At 43.1% G+C, this 19,270-nt stretch overlaps 1 long non-coding RNA gene across 1 annotated transcript in view; it reads left to right on the top strand.

The window, feature by feature from the left end:
• Window positions 1-7,156, top strand: part of LOC128330434 (uncharacterized) — a 29,138-nt gene extending 21,982 nt beyond the window's left edge. Inside the window, exons 2-5 of the long non-coding RNA XR_008310090.1 lie at window positions 3,140-3,254; window positions 4,053-4,119; window positions 4,298-4,469; window positions 6,725-7,156. This is a non-coding gene — a long non-coding RNA (uncharacterized LOC128330434). The remainder of the gene's footprint in view (window positions 1-3,139; window positions 3,255-4,052; window positions 4,120-4,297; window positions 4,470-6,724) is intronic.
• Window positions 7,157-19,270: the final 12,114 nt, after the last annotated feature.

Raw genomic sequence — 19,270 nt, 5'->3', positions numbered from 1 at the left:
TTCAAGATTCTGACCCAGGGTGTGTCATCCAAAAAGGTGAAGGGGGGAGGACGCATTTGTACGACTGCCAGCTTAAGATAGACCTGCATGGCATGGATTTGGAGGTGGAGTTTGCATGATCCAGTTCACATACCTGTCACTATGTTCCTATTCTCCTATTCACCTGAATGGGAAAATAGGGACATGTTGGCAGGTATGAGTTCATTAAAATGTTTGATAAAGTTGTGGCCCTTTAGCCAATATGTGGTCTTGTGTATTCTTTGCATCTTGCTTAAGGTGTGGAGACAAAGCCCCCTTTCTGAAACCTGGAGAGCTACTAATAGCTGCAGTAGACAGCACTTAGTTAGATGGACCAATGGGCCAATGTCCAACAAGGAAGTTTAATGTTTCACTGAAAACAGACACCATTCAAAAGTGTGGTGGAAACTGTATGAGCACACATTTTGCCCCTGAAAGCAAAGACCTCAGAATCCATGTATTTTCAAACAAGCTGCACCACAGAGAGGAGAGCTGGTCTTGTGGTAACAAGCAGGACTTGTCCCCTTAGCTAAGCAGACAGAGTCCGCCCTGGTTGCATATGAATAGGAGACTAGAAGTGTGAGCTATTCCCCTCAGGGGATGAAGCCGCTCTGGGAAGAGCAGGTTTCAAGTTCCCTCCCTGGCTTCTCCAAGATAGGGCTGAGAGAGATTCCTGGCTGCAGCCTTGGAGAAGCCGCTGCCAGTCTCTGTAGACAATAACGGAGCTAGATAGACCAATGGTCTGACTCAGTATATGGCAACTTCCTATTTTCCTATGTTCACACTTCAGAATGCCTGTCTGGCTTCATGCCTGAATATATGTCTTGCCTTCATCTTAAACATACATTACATAACTTAAAATTTAAAAAATTTAAAATAAATGCTCAGCTTTAGGTTTCAGAGAGTACACAGATGCTTTTTAAAGCTTTCTGGCAGATAATCTGAAATGCTAATTTGTTGCCATGCTATGACTTTACACAGGCTAAGGGGTCCGTGATTCCAAGATACACTCTTTAAAACAGCACCTTTTATCATTAAGGAAAATTATTACCTAGGGCAGAGTGAAGTAGTGAATTAATTTGTTCTCAGTGACCTAAACCCATCAGGGAAGCATATGTGTTTTTCAATTGCTTGGATTATCATTCTTATCTAAACTGATCTATTGATCATTAATGATCTAGAAACCCTCAGAGCATAACTGATGAGCAAGAAAAATCCAATGAGCTCTCTTCCATAGCAGAATACAAATAAGTTAACATGCTATTGTTGTATCCACATAAAAAGTCTTGGGAGATGCAGAATGAATTTGTAAACAAGATACTTTAGTTGCTGCAGGCTGACCTTGAGTTCTGTTTTGGAATTCAGGCATGAAACTCAGTTTAACAGAGACATGCAAGCTTCTAGTTATCATATCATCAAAGTGATATTTATATGATCATTTATGATGTGTGATACTGGGAAAAGGTGCTATTTCAACCTCATCATGTAGCTTTACAAGCATATTAAAGCTATTGTAGAATATCTTGGGTCTTGTATAGGCTGTGGTAACATCGTTTTCTTGAAAAAGCAAAGAGCATTGTAATACTTATGTACTCAGAAAAAATGGGGGGCGGGTAGGGAAGTAATGCACTTGTAGGAAGTGAAATAAAGGAATTATCTGCCTCATTAAACTATAATCTTTAAAATTCTTATATGTTTGTTTCTGTATTAGTTTCTATATCTTACTTTCATGTTAAAATTCATTGTTAGGACCAAATATTGTTATTACTACTGTGGGCTGATTCAGGTGGAGCTATAATGGCTGACCCGTGTTTGGCCTCAGAGCTTTTGGCCCAGGCAAAAAGGCGATCCTTTTTGGCCCTTAAGGCACCATCTGTTCCCTTCACAGACCAGGCCTCCTCCTTGCCTCCTTGTCATGCGCCTCGAGGAGCCATTGAGCTCCGGCCTCACTCAGCCCTCCTCCTGAACTGGCCCCTCATCCTTGGCCTGGCTGGCTTTATATAGCCCCTGACATGGGGGGCAATTCTCACAAGACCACCACGTCTCACGAGAGTTGCCCCATTTCTCACGAGACTTTGGCATTAGAGCCCAACACAGGGGGCCAGTCACAGGCTTTGAAGCAGGGAGCATCACCTCCTGCTGGACCCAGAAGGGGTGCCACCACCGAGTCAGGTAGGGCGGGATTGTTGCTGTCCCCCTCTGCGATCATCAGGGAGGTGGTGAACCCCCGACAGCTACAAATATTTATATACCACTTTTCAACAACAACAAAAATTCTCAAAGTAGTTTACATAGTGATCTACAAGGAGCAAGAGCATGGATCTCTGTCCCAAAAAGGTTCAAACACAAAGGAGACACCAGCAGCAACCAGTGCAGAGATGTTATCTGAGGCTGAATAGAGGCAGTTGCTAGCCCCTGCTAAATATTAAAAAGTCACAACTTTGAAGTGTCACTTTTCCAGTTAGCAGGGCTTATCAATGCCCTATAGCAGTTTAATAATATAGAAGGTAGGCAACAGTTTTTACCTGAGAACCGACTCCTAGGGCAAACTCATCCCCAAGATGAGTTCCCCTGCATCCAGTCTCACCATGGATCTTATCTGCCACGTCCTTTGTGTTTCTGTCAGTTACACCAAAGATGTTGATGGAGTAGATTCCAACACCCCGCATCAGTTCTTATGCTACTGGAATGGTGTGGTTGTGTTTGTGCATGGTTGTAGTCCACCTCTGGTAATCTTTAGAAGGGAAAGATGAGATGGGTGGATGACATGGTAGCTCCCCACTAGTCTGTCAGCCCCCTAGGAGGACTGGTGCTGGCATGTAGAGTGATGACCTCATCACCTGGCATGCCTATTTCAAGTTTTACTGAACAGCACAGAAAGTGGTCAGACAAAAATGGCAATTATTTCTCAAGTTATGTAAAGATTATCCCCTAGTTATCACATGTGTGGCACATCACTTTTGGGTGGCACATCATTGCTGTTTGTCATTGCTGTAGTGTTCCATGGGCATAACAATTATGAGCTCTATCCGCATCTGATGAGAGCATCATCTACACTAAATGGAAAGCAGTAAGAGTGGTATTTTATACAATCTGCTCTACCTTCCTTCTTGTTTTATAGGCTTCTGCTGCATTTACCTGCAGCCAACCAACATCCTGATGTGGTTACAAGTGGCAAAATAATTATGTGCCAGCTGGTAGGGGCATAACATTGAGACAAGGGTCACTAATTCATGGTAAGACTAACATTCCCATTCTCACAACCTTATAAGCATATGCCTTGTTCTTCCATGCAGAAGAAAAGAATCAACTCTTCTTTATGTTAGTGCCAAGTAAATGCAAGATTAAGCATTCATGTCTCAGAGCACAATCCAGCACAGAGTTAAATGCACAAGTAACTGTCTGATCAATTTAGGCTTTGTTTGCTTTTATGTTTCTATCATTTTATTGTCAAAGTGCTTTAAAAGTGGCTTAGAAAAATTGGAGGACTATGACCAAAAATGCTAAGTTTATCCATTATAACTCTATGCAAAACTATAATTAATTATAGTTTATATTCAAACATGATAAATTCTAAAAATTGGGGAATAAGACCACAGTTAAGGAGCTTTCATGACCATATACAACATCCTTAAAAGGCTTCCTGAACTTGATTGCCTTTGCACTAAGGCTTTTCGCACGGACATCTGGGGGTGGTTTGTGGGGTGGAGGAAGAGCTCCTACTTGGGTCCTGACAACAAGCAGAGCCCTTGTTTGACTCTGAAAGCCCAGTGCACAAACGAGTAACACAGCTGCAATCTCTGTTTTAGAATCCGGTTGCTGGGACCTCTGGGGATGGAAAGAGCTATCCCAGGATGCATTGTGCTGACTAGGGATCCCTATTACAGTATCAGCTGCCCTCTGATTGTCCATGAGGGGGCATAAGGTGGGCCAAGCCCTATTCAAGCTATTTTGAGGAAAGGATCATAGAGTGTGCTGTGCAGAGCAGCACGTACACACATAGCAGCCCCTGTAGTCACTGCTCCCTATTACAGGCATGGAGGTCAGCTGCTGGGAGCTGCTGCAAAAGGAAAAGGCCCACACATGATCAAAAATATCAAGGTATGTGAGCTCTCTTTCCTTCCTACTTTGATTTAAAAAAAAAAGGCAGAGAAGTTTCGCTAACCGCATTTGAGAAAGCTAAGTTGGAGGGATTTTCTTACGCATCTCCAAACCTGGACTACATGCCTCCAACCTTCATTTTGATAATCATGTGAAATGCCCTACTGTTTTCTAAAAGACTGCAGGTCCCAGGCATACCTCCTTAAGCAATGAGTTGCAAAGTCTGGGCACCATGACAGAGAGCTGGTTGTCCCTGAGCGGAGAACGGCGACGTGACCAGTGTACAGAAAGACAGAGACAGTGCAGAGTAGAAGCAGTCCGTCTTCAGGCTGTATTGTTTCATGCTGCAGGTGAGCGATTACATGGTAGTCTACACATACACGTGATTACGTGGTTTATGGTGAGTGATTACATGGTAGTCTACACATACACGTGATTACGTGGTTTATGGTGAGCGATTACATGGTAGTCTACACATACACATGATTATGTGGTTTATATTACGTGATTACATGGTAGTCTACACATACACAAAAACCCTGCATTTAAAAAGCCAGCATGTAGGAAGAAGGCACTGAAAATCTAGCTCAGGCCAGGGTTCTTCTCCCTGATGTCTTGTTATCTATGAGGAGGGGGCTTTTGATTAGAGGAGCATCCAATTATGTCAACCCCCACCTACCATCTGTAGACCTGAAGCCCAGACACAAGTTTCCCACCACCTTGCAAACTAGGTCTGAGATGACCTTTCTGGCTGATCACTGGAACCCAGAGATTGAGGGAGCATACTTAACAAGCAGGAAAACAGCTGAACGACCATGAGAGTCATCAACAGTCAGGAGCGCTGTAGTATTAGGGACATCTGTCACCCTACCTAGCTGTTCTTACCGTTCAATCTAGAAGCTTACCGCCTCAGTTAGAATATTATTAGCTGCACCCTGTACCATTCCATGAGGCAGGGTAAGGTGGATGCTTCATATGCAGGTTCAAGCAGGGGCACAGAGGGTGGCAAGTGTTGCCCCCTGCCATTGCAGACACCACCACACTGCTGTCTGCTGGCATTGCCCTTCCTCACTTCTCTGGGGCATGTTGTTCATTTCTGCCTCTTCACCTCACTAGGATGCTCCACTTCTTTCCCCTCTGTTGATGCAAGTTAGGAATGCCTGCTGCCACTGCTTGGCTTGGCATAATGTAAGCGTGATCACTTGCACATGGGGGTTGGTGCCACAATGTCCTTCACCTCAGGCAGCAAAATGTTTTGGACTATCCCAGCTCATTAAAAAAATGATGATGGACCTGCAGAAATGCAAACTGAAGACAAAGCTACGATCAGTGGCATAGCAAGATAAGGGGGGGGGGGGCATGTTCCATAAATGAATATTGGGCTCCCTGAGTTATTGATGCTTTTTGCAACAACACCCTAGGCACCTCTGAAATTTTTTAAGGTTTACTTTTTTGCTCTCCCCCTGCTGCTTCCATGCTGCTGTCACAACATCCTCCACTCCCGCGAACCCCCCACTCATTGCTGCCACCACATTTCTTAATTTCCTATGTGGCGCCTTGCCACTCACTCTTGCTAGGAACATAGGAACATAGGAAGCTGCCTTCTACCAAGTCAGACCCTTGGTCCATCTAGCTCAGCATTGTCTACACAGACCGGCAGTGACCTCTCCAAGGTTGCAGGTGGGAGTCTCTCTCAGCCTTATCTTGGAGATACCAAGGAAGGAACATGGAACCTCCTGCATGCAAGCATACGGATACTCATCCCAGAGCTAGGGATGTGCACGGAACCCGCAGGGGCTGGTTTGAGGGCAGGTGGACAACTTTAAGGGTGGGGGAGGGTAACCCCGCCCCCAGCTGTGTTTCCCCCACTGCCACTCACTTAAAAACCGGTCCAGTGGGGCAGCAGTGTACCTCCCTGCTGCCCCATCCGCTCCTCAGACCGGAAATGACTGGAAGTAAGCCGTGTGCATGCGAACATTGGCGTGCGTATGCCGGCATATCAGAAAAAACCCTTTCAGCCCCTCGTTGCCACAGAGACACAAGTTGGGGGCAGTATAGAAATATTTTAAATAAATAAAATAAATAAAAAATAAATGAGCTGGCTGGGAAGTGGTGGTAGCAGCAGCAGGAGGAGGGACAATGGGTGAGGGGCCCTTGGTGGTCCCTCCTCTCAAGATGACCCGGGGTATCCCATACTCAGAACATAACCACCCAATTATGGTTACACTCCTGGTTAGGACTGAATGTTATACCCGGAGACTGTAAATATCTAGGAAGTCTGAAGAGATTGTCTATTACCAAGAGATTGGATATTGAGGGAGGGAGGCAGGGAAGACTTCAGTTACAGGCTTCTGTTGGGAGGGAGACACTTCCAAAAGTATGTTCATTGCTCCTCAGTGGCTTACTGTTCTTTAGTCTTCAGCAAGTGACAGGATTTCTCCATTGATGCAAATCTTGTTTTGTCCATGAGCTGGAATGAGTCATATGCAGATGTCTCATGGTAGTGAACAGATATCATTTAGCATTTTATAGACCCAGCAATATAGCATGCGACCAAACTCTGCCTATAAAGAAATTAATCTACAATTGACTCTTTTTGTCATAGATTAAAGGATCAGAAGATATGCCTATGTTCAAGATATGCCTATGAGAAGAATAGCAAATGCAATTAAGATCCTTATATTTTCTTTGTGCTCAGATATGTATCTGATGTTATAGTAGTACTTCTTTTGTCAGTTGTAAGCAGTGTTCTCAGTGCGATATGTTTAAGAGTAATCGAGCATTCAGCCTCTTCTTAGATGGTAGTTAATGCAGTAGAGAAACATTCTCTTTGAGTTATAATTAAGATAATGAATACATTAATCCATATCCATTCTCTAGTTTGGAAAGTTTTCTGCATTAATTATTTTGCTGGCTCAAAAATTAACCACAAAATGAGGTTACTCCACATTAAACATTGACTTTTTTTCTTTTTCTTTTTTGGTTGGGTATAACTTGCTGTACTGCGGAACCAATATTTTAATATTAAAAAACCTAAATAAAGTATGGTGTTGTCAAGTTTTTGCTTTTGTTGCTGGGAACTAATCAATTTGGGAACTGATAGGAAATAATTAATAAAAGAAAGCTAGCATCCTTCTTGACCTTTCACTTTTCAGGTAAGACTTCCAGGCATGCCCACTCCAATCCATTTACCTATCTTCTTCCCTAGTGTGCTAATAATTTTAAGCAGCAGGAAACGGGGGCTGGGAAAACACAGGGCCAGGTTTTAGCTGCTAAAGCTATCCAAACTAGTACTTAACTGTAACTGGACTTCCTCAGCAGATATTGGTCAGAAAGATTTGATTTTAGCATAATAATGGAAGCCTCGACTATAAGTGCCTACACACTCTGGTTACATGGAATTCCTAGAGGCCTATTCAGGCAGTATGTTGAACACTCATAAAATGAGTATACAGTGTGCACAGGTACAGATCTGTACACTATTTACATGTTATGTTGAATGCAGATACATCGATATACTTCCTATTTGTACCATGTGACTGGGGGACCTATACCCAGGTTTACTTTTTAAATGAATTACTTTTACAGTGATTCATACAAAAAATGTACAAGTGTACAGACATGTACACTCCTACAACAAAATGTCTGAACAGGGCTCCTAGTTTCACTTTTTTGTTGTGTTCCAAATTGTGTGAAACTGCCACATTCACAGACAATAGGGCCATAAGTGGCTATTGGTCAAGATCATCAAGCAATATTATCTATATTCATGTAGTCCCTAAAACCATGGGGTAGTGAGAGAGCGCAGGGGGAGAACCATGTTCATCCCATTCTCTAATAAATCTCTGAAGTACTTCCCAACCCTCTTTTAGCAATGTTGAATCTATGAATATATAATCATAATCTATTCACAGTTATCCAAGAACTCTTAAATATTCCCCCCACCATACTCAGAGGGATGTTTTCCTAAAATATTTTGAATTTAATAATAAAGGATATGCTTGGTCTTTCCCCTCAATGATTGGGCTCTAGGGCCAATGTTAGGTGCACAGAGGTCACCTTGGTATGAATGGGACTTCAGCATGTGGCTATGTTCATAAAGTAATTTACTTCTGTGTAACTTAGCACTGATTTCTCTCTTTCTCTCTCCCTGTGCTTTACAAAGTTTTGCTAATAAGATATAGAGCTGTGAGAACCAGCTCAAAATCGAGCAGGTTTGAGTTTGAAATGGTTCAGTGCGAAGGCTCAATCCTGAACCAAAGGGGACCTGGTTAGGTTCGAGCTAGAACTGAACCGGGTTCAGATGGTTCAGACTGGCTTGATGCTCTTCCAATAAAGGGGAATCCAGTGAGGATTCGACTTTACAGGTAATGGGGCAGGGGGGCTTCCCTAAGTGTAGAAGGAAGTAAAAAGTACTTACAACTCATGTCAACACTGGCAACTGTGGGGGGTGGTAGCGGCCCCACCCCACCCCTGCCGGCCTCCTCCTGAGTCGCCAGGGCTGGGTGCAGCCTGGTTATGGGTTTCCCCTGCCCATTTTGGGCCTCTGCGCAGGTGTGGAGGCCATTTTAGAAACCTCTGTACATGCACACAGGCTATTTGCGTGACCATGGTGTGGGGTGGAGCTGTGGTGGTCAGCCCCTCCCCCCAAAGCCGGTGCCAATGCAAGTTGTAAGTACTTTTTCAGCCCCCTATGCTTAGGGAAGCCCTTCTCCCCACCCCTTTACCAGTAAAGTGGAATCTTCACCGGATGCCCCTTTACCAGCAAGGCTTCAAGCCAATCCAAACCAGCTTGATTCGAGCTTGAACTGGGGGCCAATTCAAGGCAAAACCAAGCTGGCCCAGTTCGGTTCAAATCTGGTTCAGATTCTAACTGAACTGGAAAAACTGGTTTTGTGCATATCCCTAATAAACTATAGCATTATAATCCATCGGTAGACCCACAGGTTGCAGTGTGGCAGTTGGTGTGGCTGCTGTGTGACATTGCTTGTGTGGTGTGGCATGTTGCTGGCTACTGCCGGTAGCTCCAAAGGCTGGGATGCATTGCCCCACATCGCCCCACCCCGCAGAGCTCCAGTAATGCACCGCACAAGTGCGTGGTGCATTATGGGGCTCTTCCATCCCCTCCTCAAGTCTGCTAGCTGTATCTGCTTGCAGCCACAGCTGACAGATGAACTGGAAAACGAGGTTAAGGGAGTGCTTGCTCCCTTAACCTCATTTTAGAGGAAGACTCCATAGGTGGGTTTGCAGCCGTGGTGCTGCCGGGATCGGGCCCACACATGTGCAAAACCAAGCTGGGCTTCCTTAGCCTGGTTTTGTATGCACATGTGAATAGCCTCATTTAATATTAATTCTCTCAGGTAACCCACTATTTATTTGCTACCATATTGTGGCTGGCCTGGGAATGACTGTATTGATCCAGCACAACTATTGGCTAAGATACTTTGTCAATGAATACTGACAGGTTCATAGTTAAATTAACCTACGCTGAGGGAAGGAATTGCAAACTGACTACAGGCAGAGCCATACAGAGACTAATTAAAATTGGAAGTGCTTTGTCCCAGAAATGACTGTTTATAAGAGCATACATAGTTGGAAGGCCCCTTGGAATTTTAGACTTGAAGCCGAGTTTCCTCAGTGATCCAAGTGCCAGTGTTAACTTTTAAAGCCCCAAATGAATTGAGAGAGACTTCACTACTTTACAGCTCACCTTCTCCCTTCACAGCCTGCTGCTCTCTTAGGTCTTCAGCTGAAGCCCTGTTCTGCATCTTCCAACCTAACGAGAGGAGGCAGGTGTGTGTGCGCACGCAGGAAGGGCTTCAATGGCCATTGTTCTCAACCTCTGCAACTTCCTTCCCCAAAGGTCCAATTGGGCCCCCTCTCTCTTGGCTTCCTGCCAGGGTGTTAAAAGTTAGAAGCTTTCCAGTTGGCATTTTGGGAAGATGGTTTATTTAATTCAGCTGCATCTTTATTTTTCCTGGGGGTTTTCTGTGTTATTTTTGTTTCCACTAGCTGTTGTTTGAATTGTTTTCATTGTGTTTTATTGTTTTTAATTGTGTTTTCTGCTGTAAGCCACTTTGGAAACTTCTTAAGCAGAAAAGATGGGGAATGATAATAATCAATATAGTACCCATCATGCACATGGTGCTTTGCAAAGGAAGAGAGGACAGGTCCCTGCCTTGAGGGCCTCCAAATCTAGACACAAACATAAGAGAAACAGTAAAGTGAAAGGGTAAACAAGGGAAGGGTGTGTGTTTATTTCATGTACACATAATAAGGCTTAGCTGTATGGGGACCAGTGGGTGGTGCCAAAACCTTCAAGGTAGGTTTCGAGGAAGGATTTAAAGACAAGAGGCACTGCATCAGTGATTGTGAAGAAGGTTCCACAGATAAGGGACAGCAAGAGAGAAATGGTGGGATAGTTTGAGGGAGCAGGAAACCTTCAGTGATATATGTCCTTTCTCCAGATGGTGGAAAGTAGGGGTGGTGGGAGAGTAAAGGTCACATAAGGAACCTATTGTGGCAGAGATGGGATCAGAATTCAATAGGATTAGTCAATGTATTTCATGAGACAAAAGTGAACAAGTGAAATCCTGAGGTAAAATTTGCTCGATATAAGTAAAACATCAGCTGGGAAGTTAGTTAACAACAATATAAACACTTCTGTGAAGAAAAGTTGTAGATATGGCTGCTAGATATATATATCTATGATCAAAGCTCTGATCAAGGAATGTGAGGAGCTAGGTTTGGAGTATGGTGGTGCGAGTTTGGAAGAGTTGAAAATGCTCTTAAGAACTTATGCCACAAGTCAAGAAAAGGCTGTGGTGGAACCAAGTATACCCAGTTCTCCCTAAATATTCCAAGTGTTTATCATTTGGGAACTATATTTTTAAATGCAATGCTTTTTGACAGACCTTGTTGGTTAGTCTGCTATCGACTGGACATATTCTAGGCCTGTAAGATCTGTTCAGAAGCCAGCATTAAACGTTTTTGCAGAATCTCTCTCCCATCTTTGCTGCTTTCCATGAAAAATATATAAATAGCTATAAGATGCCTTTCCCAAACATCGTGTGTGTGGGAGAAGCAATGCATATCCTGGGGAAGCAATAAAATAGAGGAGAGCACAGATATAAGCCTGCCCTGGGCATCTGATTTAGTTGGCAAGGACTGGATATGAAACAGTTTCTAAAAACCACACCAGTATTATTAGAGTGTTTGGGGAGAGATCATGTGGGAGGAGCTGAATAATCAATGTGGTTCTTCTCTATACCAGCTGTCTCATCCTAGCATCATGCCACCTACTTGATTCTACAGCCATCCAGTGAGACCAAAGAGAGAGAGAAAAGTATCCTTTGGCAACTCCACTCTAGCATAAAATGTTCTGCAGATATCCAGCTCAACGCCTATTTTCTAGAGCAGTTCAAACCATAAGTGAGGAGAGTTAAAATTACAAATTTAAGTTAAAATTAAAAGAATCTCTCTCTTCATAAGGAAGTTGGATCAGAGAGAATCTGGCTGGTTTAACTTCTGGTTTGTTTTGTTTGTTTGTTGTAAGTGCATAAGTGAGAAGGTTTTAATGAACAAAATAGTTCATTGCTCCTTTTAAGTATTCCTTGTGGGCTTGGAGGCCAACAAATTTTACTTCTTCGCCACAAGGGGAGGGCACTTTCTTCAGAGGAGCTGACTATTCACTAAGCTGAATGGAGAAATCCACAAGTATGCTTATTCCCTCTATGTTTAGCGGAGCACAAAAGGGGTGGAGCTCTGGATCAAGGGTCAATATTTGCACTCTGTTTGTCCAACAAATCAGTGTTCTTCAACTATATGAAAACCTTTCTTTCTTTTTTTTTTTTTTTAAGGAAAACTTGCCCTTTACAAGATGATTTCGGATCCATTCAACCAGAAGTGATGTTTATGAGGTGAATATATTTTTGCTGAGTTTAACAAAATAGTCTTCAATCACCCAAAGCAAGTCTCCTGATGGAGCTAGAGAGACTTAGCATAGCTTTAAAATTTATGTGCATAAAATATGCATTGAGTAATTCAAAGCAATTTTAGGATGTTTCAGACTATAAAGTCTCCCTTCAGCTATTGTAGATCACTGCCTTTGCTTTACAAGAAACATTGTTTCACAGGTTTATAACTCTGCTGTAAAAATGTGCTCCAGGCTAAATCCAAGCATCCAGGGTCTGTGCCAAAGAGTAATATTTAGTGCAACTTCACCCAAACTATAGTTAGGTATTTAAGATATTCTTTACAAGCCATATGCAGAAATAGGTCTTGTTAGCCTATTAGACTAATAACATCTTAAATCAGCCAGGAATTCAATAAAAGAGGAATTCTGATTTCTGTATGGCCTGTCATGAATCATGTCCCATTCAAGCATGAGAGAACTGCACAGAAGGAAAAGACACACATCCAGGGACTCGGCGATAAGTGTGTCACATGGAATTCTGGCACTGCATGTGGGCTGATTCCAAATGCTGCCTTGAACACCAGGAGGTTTTACAGACAGGGCTTCCCCCCCCTCCCACCCCCAAATCCACTCCTTATTGGCGTGTGCCAGTCTACATATTTGCTGGATTTAACCTGACCTCCCTGCAGGCTATCAGGGACCAGGAAAGATAGGGCTTTGTTTTTCTCCAAAGGGAGGCTGCAAATTCTGGCTTAGCTTGAGTTATATCTGGGGTAAAAAAAAATTCTCTATTTCCAGCAGCTTTTGGGGGGGAAAAACTCTGGGGCTTCTGCTTTCTCCTAAGGTGTTGATGGAGGTGCTGATGGCTATGCGAATGGTCCATCTAATCCCTCGAATTAAAATGCCTCGAATCTGCGAAGGCTCTTCAGAAACCCCGAGGCATAGAGCCATGTGTGAAAAACCTCCAGCTGGAGATCAGTTCCGCCAAACCTGACAGCACCATGAGTATGTTCAATGGAGGAGATGCAGCTGCAAGGCACATTGTTCACTGCTACAAATGAGGCTGTCCAAAACAGCGCCTAAAGTCTGGAGACCAAATTCCTTCCCAAACGTTTGCTAAAATGAGGCACTTTCAATCACTTATTGGTATGATTGCATAATGACTTACAAAATCCCTCCAACCAGCGTTCCCTTTAAGGTGTGTCCTTTAAGGACACACATGTGCACACACACACATTTTTTAATGTCCACTCAGTTAATTTTAGATCCCGCTCAGATTGAATCTGGAAGATCCCACTCGGAGTATACAGTGTGCACACACTGCCTTGAAACTGCCACCCAGAATAAAACTCATTCTACACATAGATGGGGGGTGGGGGGGATAGAAGAAAGCACTGCCTCCAACCCAGGTTGCTCAAAGCAGAGTAGCCCAGCATTTGTACCCTGCTCTTAACCAAGGTAGAAGGAGAGGAGAGCTCTCCTACCTTGCCAGAAAAAATATCTACTTACCTATTTTACCCAGCCACTAGGACTCAGCAGGCCTGGAAACAATAGAAACCTGGGAACAGGGACTGCCATCCATTGATGTTCCACTCTGCAAAGCATGCTCTATAATCCTGTAGCTAGAGCCACTTCAACAGAGCTGGGACCACCTCCTGTTCCTTCATGGCTAAGCAGAGGGCAGCTGCTAATATCTTGAGCCTTTCCAGTCTACTGATAGCACAAAGCATGCTGGGAAAGCCTGTTAGGCCTTTGAAGGACTTTCCATGTTTACAACTCCCAATTTCAGCAATGGACACCTTGCCTGGCTTGCCCGTGTGTTTCCTCACTTTGCTGACCCAAATAGAGGTGTGCTGCTACTGGGGTAGGAGCTCTCTCACTCTCCAGCCCACCCCCAAATGGTTGTGTGAACAGACCGATTGTGTTACTGCTCATTATTCTCTTGGCCCACTCTCTCTTGGACCAAAGAACAGCAGCAGCATTGTCTTCGTTATCCAAAACAGCAAGTAAAGCCTTGCAGTGGTCAGGAGGTATCATCTGACCCATTCGGGTCCATTGATGTTAAGATGTTTACTTGCTGATGTAGATGTTCTCTTTTCAGTTCCACCCTTTTATCAGAGCTGAGTGTTGGTGCCCTTGACACCTCCCCAGTTCATTTAGGGCTCACTGTGTGATCAAACAGGATGTGGCTTCTGTGCATCACACAGGATCTGAAAAGCCAGTAGAATACTTCTGAACTACTACTACTACGACCTTTCAACAAAAGTGCTCAAAGTGGTTCACGTAGAAAAATAAATAGATATGCAAGTTAGTTGTTCCCTGCCTCAAAAGGTCTCACAATCTAAAAAGAAATACAAGGTGAGACACCAGCGACAACCACTGGAGGGATGGTGTGTTGGGGATGGACAGGGACAGCTGCTCTTTCTCTCTCTGCTAAATATGTGAGAATTACCACTTTAAAAGGCACCTCTTTGCTCAGTTACTAAACTACACAATGAAACAATTTAATATTGATTCAATGGGTGCAAAATGTTAAGCTTCTGAGCAGGGGTGGGGGGAGTAAAATCATTATATTTTGGATTGTGCAAAGCCCCTATCCTCATCTGCTGTCTAACCACAAGGAAAGAAGAAATTACTGTTTTCACAGCATTTAGATGCAGTGCGTGAGTTTCAGGGAATCCTAATTCATATTCACAAAACCTTTGTTAAAAACAATGCCTTCGCCTCAGGCACAGTTTCATGGGTTTAAAATTGGACTGCTCAGGTGTGCAGGATATAATCTCTTTCCTGTGACAAAGGAGAGAGGAACAAATGAATGGAACTTCAAACATTCCTATTTATGCTAGCCAATTTCTTCCTTCCTTCTGTACATAGTTTCTATATAATGCTTCATCCACCCTGTTATTGCATCTTTTGCTGCTCACTGAACAGGACATGACTTCAACGGCTGTTGCGCTGGTACATTCAAGCTGAAATGTTTTCTCTTCCATTTGAAAGTGAAACATAAAAGTGACTATTAGATGGGATTTTATAAACTCCCACTCCCATAACAATAGCACTAAACTGATAGAGTTAGCCACTCCTAAACTGAACTCTTTGCTAAATGTGATTTCTGAATATCACTGGGAATGTAATACACACTCATGTTCCACTCTGAATTAGCCTACACACTTGTTTCTCAGACACTCGAAGATTAACTGGCCAAGCATGATTTACAGGAAGAGAATTGAGAACCAATGGGAGTCTGAAAACAGTTGTCCCTAATTTGGAAAGCCACAGTTTATCTACTGATACAAGAATTGTTGAGGCAACACATGTAATGGTCCATGGCAGCACTGAACTTAGAAACCCAGAAGGAAGAATAAGAAATATAATGCTAGCCCAGAGCTGTCCATGTAAACAAACGAGAATTGTTTTCAAATGTTATGTGCGTGAGAGTGTGTCAGTCCATATTTTTAGCCTACTTTCCAGTATACTTATGAGATCACCAGGCATTCTGTGTGTGTGTGTGTGTGTGTGTGTCTGTCTGTCTGTCTGTCCGTTTGTCCGTCCATGTGTCCGTCCCCACATATCAACTTCGCATTGCCTGGGCCAATAGGAACCAAATTGGGTACAATTGTAGGGACACATGGGGACACCTCAATGGCATAGTTTGTGATGATGCCATCCAACCCGATTCAAGATGGCAGACATGTAAACATTTGAGGCGCAAGTGGGCTAACTTGTAAACCATCTAACCCATTTGAATCAAATTTGCTACAGCTGTAGGGACACATAGGATGGCTCAAGGGCGCAGTTTGTAATTATGTCATCCACCCTGATTCAAGATGGTGAACATTTGAATGTTTGACGTGCAAGTGGGTAACTGATTTGGACCAAATTTGGTACAGTTGTAGGGACACATAGGGACACCTCAAATGCATAGTTAGTGATGATGTTATCCACCCAATTCAAGATGGCAGGTGCATGAACGTTTGAAGTGGGGTAACTTATGAACTGCCTAACTGATATGGACCAAATTTAGTCCACTTGTAGGGATAGTGAAAAGAAAGTAGGCAGATTAGCTCTTACTAGAACAATTTCTTCTTTTTGAATTTGGCACATCCAGCTATGGGAAATCATACATGCTTGATAACTGAGAAACCCTTATGGATGGTAAGCAGATCTCTTCCACAAAAAAGAACATTGGGCTTTGCAGATATGAACAAACTAAACCCTTTTCTGACATGAACAGGGGCCTAACTGAATGTGTCTAGGGGTGCCAGAGAAAGGTTCTGTCCCTTATTGGCAGAACTGGCTCTTAAGAACACAAATGGAGTCATGGGTGATAACTGTAACTACATTTTACTTTAAGCTTACATATAATAAGAAAATAAACTTTCATAGAAACAAATCTTGTTTGATGAGAAAGCTGGAGGAGTGTATGCAAGTGTTCAACTGAATAGCTGGAATGCAAGAATTGAGAAACATACTCCTGGTTGCTAGGCAACTTCCTTCTCCCCCCACCCCCGCCACTTTCAGGTGTTAACTACAAATAAAGTTAATGGTTAACCCTTTGCTTTATGGGTGAGAATAATCCACTGCTGTTGCTCTTACAATGCCCTTATGAGCATTCATTATAATGGGTGTATTTCTGTATGCACAGATCTCCCTGTTGGAGATCCAACTCCAGATGGCATCGACCTTTTGCACCAGTAGCCCTAATGACCACTAGGGGCATTGGGAGTAGAGATAGATAGTTAGGGTCTCCTCCTCTTTCCTGTTCATCTCTGCCTCTATGACCCGTCTATGGATAAAACGTACTCAGGAACTTCCTGGGAGTGATTTCCTCCTCCTCCTCCTCCCCAGAATGCTTCTAGCTCTCTCTCTGACCACCATGTAGCGAGTGGTTAGATATAGGTCTTTCTTATCATCATGGACATCTGAAAAAAGTAAATTATTATAACCTTACATGCATCTCCATGGTTATCATTTACAAGCTGTTGCCCCTGAGACCCTGTTAACTTCTGCTGTAATGGGAGTGAATTAGCTCCTGAAATATTTATTTATTTTATTTATTCATTTGATTTCTATGCTCCACTTCCAAAAATGGCTCAGGGCAGTTTACACAGAGAAATAATAAATAAATAAGATGGATCCCTGTCCCCAAAGGGCTCACAATCTAAAAAGAAACGGAAGATAGACACCAGCTTTTAACAGTCACTGGAGGTACTGTGCTGGGGGTGGATAGGGCCAGTTACTCTCCCCCTGCTAAATAAAGAGAATCACCAGGTTAAAAAGGTGCCTCTTTGCCCGGTTAGCAGGGGTTATATACTCAATTATATAATTACCCCCAACACTCTCTTCACTGAACATGCATAGGTCAGTGATGGTACTCTCCCTGCGTGTGAGAATTTATCTCCTTTTTCCCATTTGGAAATGGCACTAGGTGGTTAGAAATCCTGACAATAGAGTGACAGCTAAATGTTGCAGCAATCCTGTTATTTTTTTAGGTAATAATAATGGCTCATTAATGTTCTAAAAACAGATAGCATTTCCCCTTTAGAATGTCTGCTTTATTCCCATGTGAATTTGAGCTACTAAAACCCACATAATCAGCCAAGACTTCTTTAATCAGGTGACCCTTTCAAAATAAAAGTAAGTTGCTATATAAAAATGACTGTTGATTGCATGGAAACTCCTATACCGTACTCCATTGTATTTAAACGTAATTCTCTGTGCATGTAGCATATTCATGTATGTGCTTCAAGTATTTCCAATAGCTTACATGTCCCTCAGTGTATTGTGGGTGGTGCCAGACCAGAGACCACCTGTGCCGCTGTGGGGTATTAACATACGTGGTGATGCTGCTGCACAAGAGGGAATTACCAGTACTGCTGACTCTTGCACCATTTGCACATCACATGCCACTTCCATTAATCCCAATGGAAGTAGCATGCAGCTCCGAATGCACAAGAGTCAGCAATACCAGTACAACCTTCTTTTGCAGCAGTTTGCAAACCTTCTTTTGCATGCAAAAGAACCTTGCATTCTTTTGCTGCAAGGTTTGCAGCAGCAACCTTCTTTTTGCAACATTCTTTTGCCACATGTCTTAAAGTCCCATAGCGGTAGGGGCAGACCTGGCAGACACCGCCTACACTATGTTGCAGGATGTGTAAGCTAATGGCTGTAATTTTTGTTTTTCTTATCCTGTACTTCTGTTGGAAATAAAGTATGTGCTGATGATTCGTGGCAACTCTTAACTTTGACAATGCAGATTGTCAAAGTTAAGAGTTTAGAAACAGAAGCGATCAGAACAACCTGTGATAGAAGGTCGATGTTTGGTTTTCCAAATCATCACTGAAAAAAATAGTTTATCCAATGTGGCAGCCATTATCAATATGCATCAAGAAGAGACATCCTTTTCTACTGCACTTACCATTAACTCCAGAAATCATAATTGTCTTTTCAGTCATAAAGTAAGGACATAAATAATGCATTCAGCAATATTTTTAATCAGAAATTAAGATACTCTCAGAGTCATTTGTCAGATGTGAAAAATGTGACTTGTACATTTATTTCAGTTATTTAATTTTTCCAAGTTACTGCTGTTTACTGCCATTAATAGCTTTTTTTATAGGAGTAATTAAAATGTACATGTAAAATGAAATACTTTTCTTCTTACTATTAGACAAGAATTGTTCCTATCCGAATTGTAGAATTAAAGCATTATTTGTCAGGATAGGGAGCTGTTGTTGGGAGCTGGTCTTGTAGCAAGCATGAATAGTACCCTTTGCTAAGCAGTGTCCATCCTGCTTTGCATCTGAATGGGAGACTACAAGGCTATGCACGCAGTTGTGTTGGTGGGGGGAGACTGTGCAGAACTCATCTTCCCCCCAGACGATCTTCCTTTGGTGGTGGGAGCACAGATCACACTCCCACATGATCCATGCTGCTCTAAGAGACAATGCATCCTAGCCTCCATATATATCCCATAATGCAGCATGTGACGAATGGGGTGCATTGGGGGATGCCCCCAACAATCAGGTGCTCTAGGCACCCAACTCTGCATGTGCTTGGGCTGCAAGCTGCCCAAACACCCACACAACCCCAGTGCCAAGGTTAAGGATGCACTTGCACCCTTAACTCCTAAAGGCCAGGATTAAAAGCAGGGTTATGTGGGCTGGCAGCACTGGGGTCCACATGGATCCCAGTGCTGCACACAAGCAGCCTAATATGGGCTAGGCTGCTCTTGTG

This window comes from Hemicordylus capensis, chromosome 1, assembly GCF_027244095.1.
Source record: "Hemicordylus capensis ecotype Gifberg chromosome 1, rHemCap1.1.pri, whole genome shotgun sequence".
NCBI classification, from domain to species: domain Eukaryota; kingdom Metazoa; phylum Chordata; class Lepidosauria; order Squamata; family Cordylidae; genus Hemicordylus; species Hemicordylus capensis.
This window is presented reverse-complemented; position numbering and strand designations above follow the sequence as displayed.